Source organism: Lonchura striata, chromosome 3, assembly GCF_050655825.1.
Source record: "Lonchura striata isolate lonStrDom1 chromosome 3, ASM5065582v1, whole genome shotgun sequence".
NCBI classification, from domain to species: Eukaryota; Metazoa; Chordata; class Aves; order Passeriformes; family Estrildidae; genus Lonchura; species Lonchura striata.
The window spans coordinates 86,987,584-86,993,698 of NC_140705.1; positions in this window are offsets into that span (position 1 = coordinate 86,987,584).

The window sequence follows — 6,115 nt, forward strand, 5'->3', positions numbered from 1 at the left end:
GTGACAGAGGTGATGCTGCCCGACTTCTCTGAAGGATGAAGAGCAGTCAATGGAATGCTGGAAATATCCTGAGTCGCGGCTCATCGAGCCCAGCTCCTGAACAACCCCAAAAAACACTCCACGTGCCCGAGAGCGTTTTCCAAACATCTTGAGCCTGGTGCCGCGGCCGCTTCCCAGCGGTCCCCGGTTGCAGGAGGCTCCTGCCAAAGGTACTATCCCACAAGGATTCCAGGGAGGATGGCCACGAGGGCTTCCTGGGCATCCTATGTCCCTTTCAAAGGCTTCGTGGGTGACATGCAAACACCGATGGCTGCTGGGGGCAGAGGGAAATCGACAGAGCCCGTTTTCCTTCCCATCTGACCCGGATCGTCCCCAACACCTGCCCCGTTCCTGGAAAGACCTTGAAGTCCTGTGTGAAAGTCCCTGGTCACAGGCAGCTCCAGCAGAACTGCCCACAGATAAAGTGATTGATCCCCACACCAATCAATAAAGGTCTCATTCCAGGCAATTAATAACTTTGCCAAGCTTGTTTTGTTCGGTTAAAGTGCCCGGATTGTTGAGCAAGGGAGTGAAACTGAGGGGAGAAAATAATTCTCTAATGTTATGTCACCCACATAAAAATACCAATCAAATGATGGTGATTTACAGACATATTTATTTGCATAAAGAATTTTTATTTGCATAGATCTGCAGGGTCTTTGCTTTCACAGCAAGAAATTCAGGCTGGATGTCCAGGCCGTGTCTCGCTCCATTCCTAGGGAATGCTGCACAGAGGGATTGGAACTCGGTAATTTTGGTTATAAACCAGCTCCAGCTCCTGTCTCCCCTCATCCAGGAAGGAGGCAAAGTGCAGTAAAAGGCAAGGGAGCAGGAGCTGCATTTGGTCCCCCACAGGCATTCCTTGGGACAGCTGTCTTGGACTGTGCTGTAAAACCTGGGCTGTGCTGTAAACCAGTTCCTATTTTATGAATAAGAACTCCTTATTTAATTAATAAACCCATTTTTATTCATTATTTTTGCTTTGAGGGTATTTTGGAACCTGGTGCGTGGATCTCACCGTGCCCCAGAGCTGCTGGAACCAAACCAGTAGGCCCAGGGAATAGAGAGTGAAGCGGGTTTCACCCAGTCTTGGAAATTTAGTCCTTTCCGCTCCTCAGACATCCCGTGTGGAATCTCCTGGAGGGGTTGGTGTGAAGGTAGGAGGTCTGGACTCCAGTCTGTGGAAGTTGGGGTGGGCTCCACCTCATGACAGGATGCTTACTTCCAAGTATTTGCAGTCACTCAACTCCTCTCGAGCAGAGTCTGCTGGTACCTCTTTGTGTCCCAAGATTGGGAGCAGCCTGGGAGCTCTGGGCTTGGAATGACCAGGTGGGGTGAAACACCTCCAAAATTCCCTGGCTGAAAGGATGTATTTCCACTTGTCACCCACAGCCCTTCCCCAAAAGTGAAGGAATCCAGAGTGCCCCAAGCGCAGTTTGGGAAGGCAGCACTGGGAAATGGCAGGGAAGAGCAAGAACTGGGAAGCCTGGGCTGAGTTACTTATTCCAGCCTGGTTTGCAGAAGGAATTAAAAAAATGCTCAGTTCACCAGAGCAGGGAATGTGAGGAAAGAGACAGGAGCAGGTGGAGGGGCTGGGAGAGTACCCCCATGCCCCCACACCCTGCTTTACAACCCTGGTGTGTTTGAGGAGCCTGAGCCCTGTCCCTACACCGAGCTGGGCACACACCTGGGGGTGACAGATGGCCACGGGCTGTCCCCGGGCTGAGCACACAGCACAATCTGCCGCAGCTCACTCCAGCTCCTGCTCCTGGCACCTGGAACAGGGCAGGGAAGGAGAAAACCTGTGCAGAGGGAGACTGGGATTGCCCCATCCAGCCAGGTTTCAGCTGGAAGCTGGTACTCACTCTTCCCTTTGTAAAATTGAACTTCATTTCACATTATTCTGCTTTTTCCTGGCCATTGTCCTGGGGTGGAGCAGAAGCAGGAGCTGGTTGGAGCTGCTGCTGGACACAGCAGCCCCAGGTCGGGACACCAGTGCTTGTCCATGGGAGGATGTGTGGGCTGTGGGGGTCCTGTGACAACAGCAATTTTGGGGACGCCATGGGGACCCTGTGGCCTTGGCCTCATCTCACCTGCCTGGCAAAGCATGGGGGGTTTCCCAGCATTTCCAAGTGGAGGCCCATGTTCCTAGGGAAGCAGAGGGAGCAGGAGGATGCCCCAGTAACACCAATTACATTCCTACTTGAACTGGTTTTCTCCTCCCCTCTTCCCCTGTGCCATGCACATCCAGCTTTTTGGATGGAATTTGCCACTGCAGTGTTGAGCTTGGAATCCCTTAGGAAGTTACTCTGGATGGATTTAGCTCCCAGCACCCTGCCATGGAAAGCATCTACTCCAACTCCCCTGTGCCCATTCACGCTTACAGACGACGACTTTTGCCTGGGGTGCTTCGCCAACTCCACAAACCCTGCAGGTGAAACAGATTCCCTGGTGGGAAAAACCAAGCAGGGTGGGAAAAAAAAAGGCAAGCCAAGTGACAGTGATGCCATAAAGCTTGGGAGCAGCATGGAGCCAGCGGCGAGGCGTAGATAAGGAGCGCTCGTGCTGTATCGCGGGCGCCCCATCAATCACTCATCCATCTCCCACCGCCCGGACCTCAGCGGTGGCAGGGATGTGCCGTGGGATCGCTGTCAGCCAAGAGCAGCCCGGCTGCTGCCAGGAACACTGCGCCCAAGGGCCACCGCAGCAGTGGTGGCAACACCGGCCGGCGGCTTCCTGGGAGGGGAGCAGGCAGGATTGGAGACAGTGCTGTCCCCAGTGGAGAGAGGGCCTCAGGGAAAGTTTAGAATGGATATTAGGGAAAGGTTTTTCATCCAGAGGGTGGTCAGGCACTGGACAGGCTCCCCAGGGAAAGTTCATGGCTCCAACCCAACTCAGGGATGCTCAGGGTGGGATTGTTTGGGTGTCTGTGCAGGTCCAGGAGCAGGACTGTGCTGGTGGGTCCTTCTAGATCAGGATATTCTGTGATTCTCTGAGACTCTGGGAGATCAGAGTGCTGCTCAGCTCATTTTCCATCTGGACTTGCCCGTCACTAATGACTTCCACATGGAAAATCTTGCTGGCAGCATTGACTGCGGACCCTCCCAGGATCCCACTATGTGCCACAGTGGATCCCAATGGGGGCAGGTCAGCAGCGCCATGTGTCCTAGGGACACTCCTGGGAAACCCTGCCACATCCCAAGTGACAGACAGTGTGGCAGAGACGCTCCAGGGGCTCTTCGAAGTTGGGCTGGGAAGGGCTTGTTCCCAGGTTCTTCCACTTCTGTGGGAATGGCTGATAAGAAAAGTGGAATTCCAGTGGAACAGGGCAGCTTTTGTGGGGTGGGAGGATGGATAAAATCTGTCCCTGGGGTCTCTGTGCCTCGGAACCCAACCCTGAGGGAAATTCCTGCCACAGCCATTCAGCCAGGAAAAGGAGAATGTGAGGAGGATGAGGATGAGGATGAGGATGAGGATGAGGATGAGGATGAGGATGGAAACACATACATCTGCTGCTGAAGAATGGGAATGGGACATGGATTCATGGGAGACATCTGGGGAAGGCACAGGGAGCCAGGGGGCTCTGAGCAGGACTTGGCCCACTCAGGATGACCTGGGAGCAAACACCCCAGGTTTCCCTCACCCCTGATCCCAGGGGCAGGACCCTCCCTGCCCACCCCTCCCTCTACCCCTGCTCTCTCTCTGAGGGGCTCATAAGCCCTGTCTGGTCTTGGCTCAGGTTTGGTGCCTCCCCTGGCAGCTGCTGGTGAGCAGAAGGTGAGGGAGACGTGGCAGAGCTGTTACACATTAACTGGGATTAACAGCAGCTGCTCTTTCCTCCTGTCTAGGAACCATCCCCGGCCCCGAGCTTCTCTGGCTAATATGTAATCCCAGCCCACGCTGCTCCTTCCCACCAGGATGTCCCAGTAGCTAGGCTGACTTGGGGAGGTGGGGTGTACAGGGAAGAATATTTTATGTCCTTGAGTTTTATGGATAAATGTTTTTCCAGCACCCCTGAATGCTTCCTTGTGGGCACAGAGTGACCCGAGGGACAAAAGCACCAAGCCCACTTTGCACAGAGACTGTTTCCTGCTAAAACCTGCTCATTTTCCTGGGAATGGTAGGAACTGGTCTGCTGGACTCTGTGCTTCTCCCTCAGGATGCTCAGCTCAAGGTGTTGGGTGGCTGTTGCTCACCCCCACACAGCTACTGACGGGCACAGCCCTACACAGGAATAACTAAAAAATACCTGGGCTGGCTCTTCTCCTCAGTGGGACTCGGGCTTTTGGGGCTGTGGAGGCATCTTTAGGGACGTGCACCTTTTTTTTACCCACTCAGACTTGAATTTCTGGGACACAAGCCCTGGGAGAAGCAGGAGAAGACTTTGGGGTGAAGGGATGAGTGGGGTTGGGATCCTGCAAATGTAGCAAGAAAAATGTGCCCATTTCGGCTGTTTTTTCTCCCTCTCCTTTTTCTCCTTTAATAAATCCAGTATTTATGTTAGATAATGCCCGTCGAGCATTTGTTTTCTCCTCTTGGCTCCACTAAGAAAACGCTTTTGTCCAGGAGATAGCTCTGCACACTCCGTTTGTTTGAATACTAGGTCACATTCGTACTAATCAGGATGCCGAATGCTGCCTCTAATCCAAAGTTTTCCATCAAAGGGAAGGTTCTGAGTCATGTAATGAATATCAGGAGGGTTCTGCTCTTCAAAGGTGGAGAAAAGTTGATTCTTTTAGAGATAAAACTCGCTGTTTGAAAAAAAGATAATTGGAAGTAAAGCTAAAAGATTTCCTTATCACCAAATATTATTCACAGCAATAGCAAGGTCTGGTTTCCTCCCCCCTGGAAGTCTGGGGGCTCACAAAACCCCAATTTGAGTCAGAGACAGGGGAGAAATTGGCTGGATTTGGGATTTTCCAGGAATTTGGGGGCCTTGGAAATACTCCTGTCTGGCAATGTGGAGGGGCTGCTTCTTGGCTTTGCTGAGAGAGGAGCAACGTTGGCAAACCTCCCCATACCCATGGATTTCCTGCACATTTGGGGGGAAACTGGGAATTACATCAGCCTTCAATTGCTCTGCAGGCAGAGCATAACAGCAGGGAGGCCTTAAAAAGGAGGAAAATACATGGAAAAGAGGGGGAAATAGGACCACCAGCACTCTTAGCTATACAAGGGGTGCCCCATCCCTGGGAGTGTCCCAGGCCAGGTTGGATGGGGTTTGGAGAAACCTGGGACAGTGGAAGGTGCCCTAGGGCAGGTGGTGGCACTGGATGAGATTTAAAGGCCTTTCCAATCCAAACCATTCTGGGATAGTTCCATGAATTCCTCCCCAGTCCAAGGTTTTCGAAGGAGCAGGGATGCAGGTGAGCTGATGCTGCTCCTGGTTGAGGATTAGCGGGGTTCTGAATGCCTGACCTGTGCTGCTCTGAGGGTAATTACTGGGCTGTGCGGGGGGCAGGAGATTCCTAGGCTTTTCCTCACCGTGCTGAACCCATTTGGGATTTTTCCCCTCTCAGGTAACACTCAAACACGGTGGAAGGAAACCGAAGGAGCTTGGAGTTCCTTTTGTGCTCTGTGCCTCTGTAATCTCAGGGTTGATTTAAATGTTCTCCTCGTGGTCATTTCCCGATCCCCTCTTCCTTTTCATGTCCAACATCTCGTGTTGAATAACTCCTAGGACTCTGTAATTTCGGGATCAACAGCGACGCTGACAATGGAGAACAAATTACACAGGGACAGGAGCCCGCAGCCCCAGCTTTATTCTGCCTGTGTGCATCCCTAACACAAATTAACACCGAGATCAACTTTCTCCCGGACTGCTCGGGCTCGAGTTTGCACAAAAGGCAGAGGTTCGGCCACGTTCAATAACTGAGAGCGCCCTGGGGCTCAGGAGCCGTGGAAAACACGTGGCTGCAGCGGGGAGAGCAGAGGCTCTCTGGGAAAGGGGGGAGTGGGGAAGCAGGAAAAGGGGTTGGGGTTTCTAAAGTCAGGATCTTTGGTTCCCGTTTCTCCAGCTCCTAGCACGATGAAGCTGGTAGATGCTTCCACTGGAAGTGGAGAGGGAAGTCTGTGG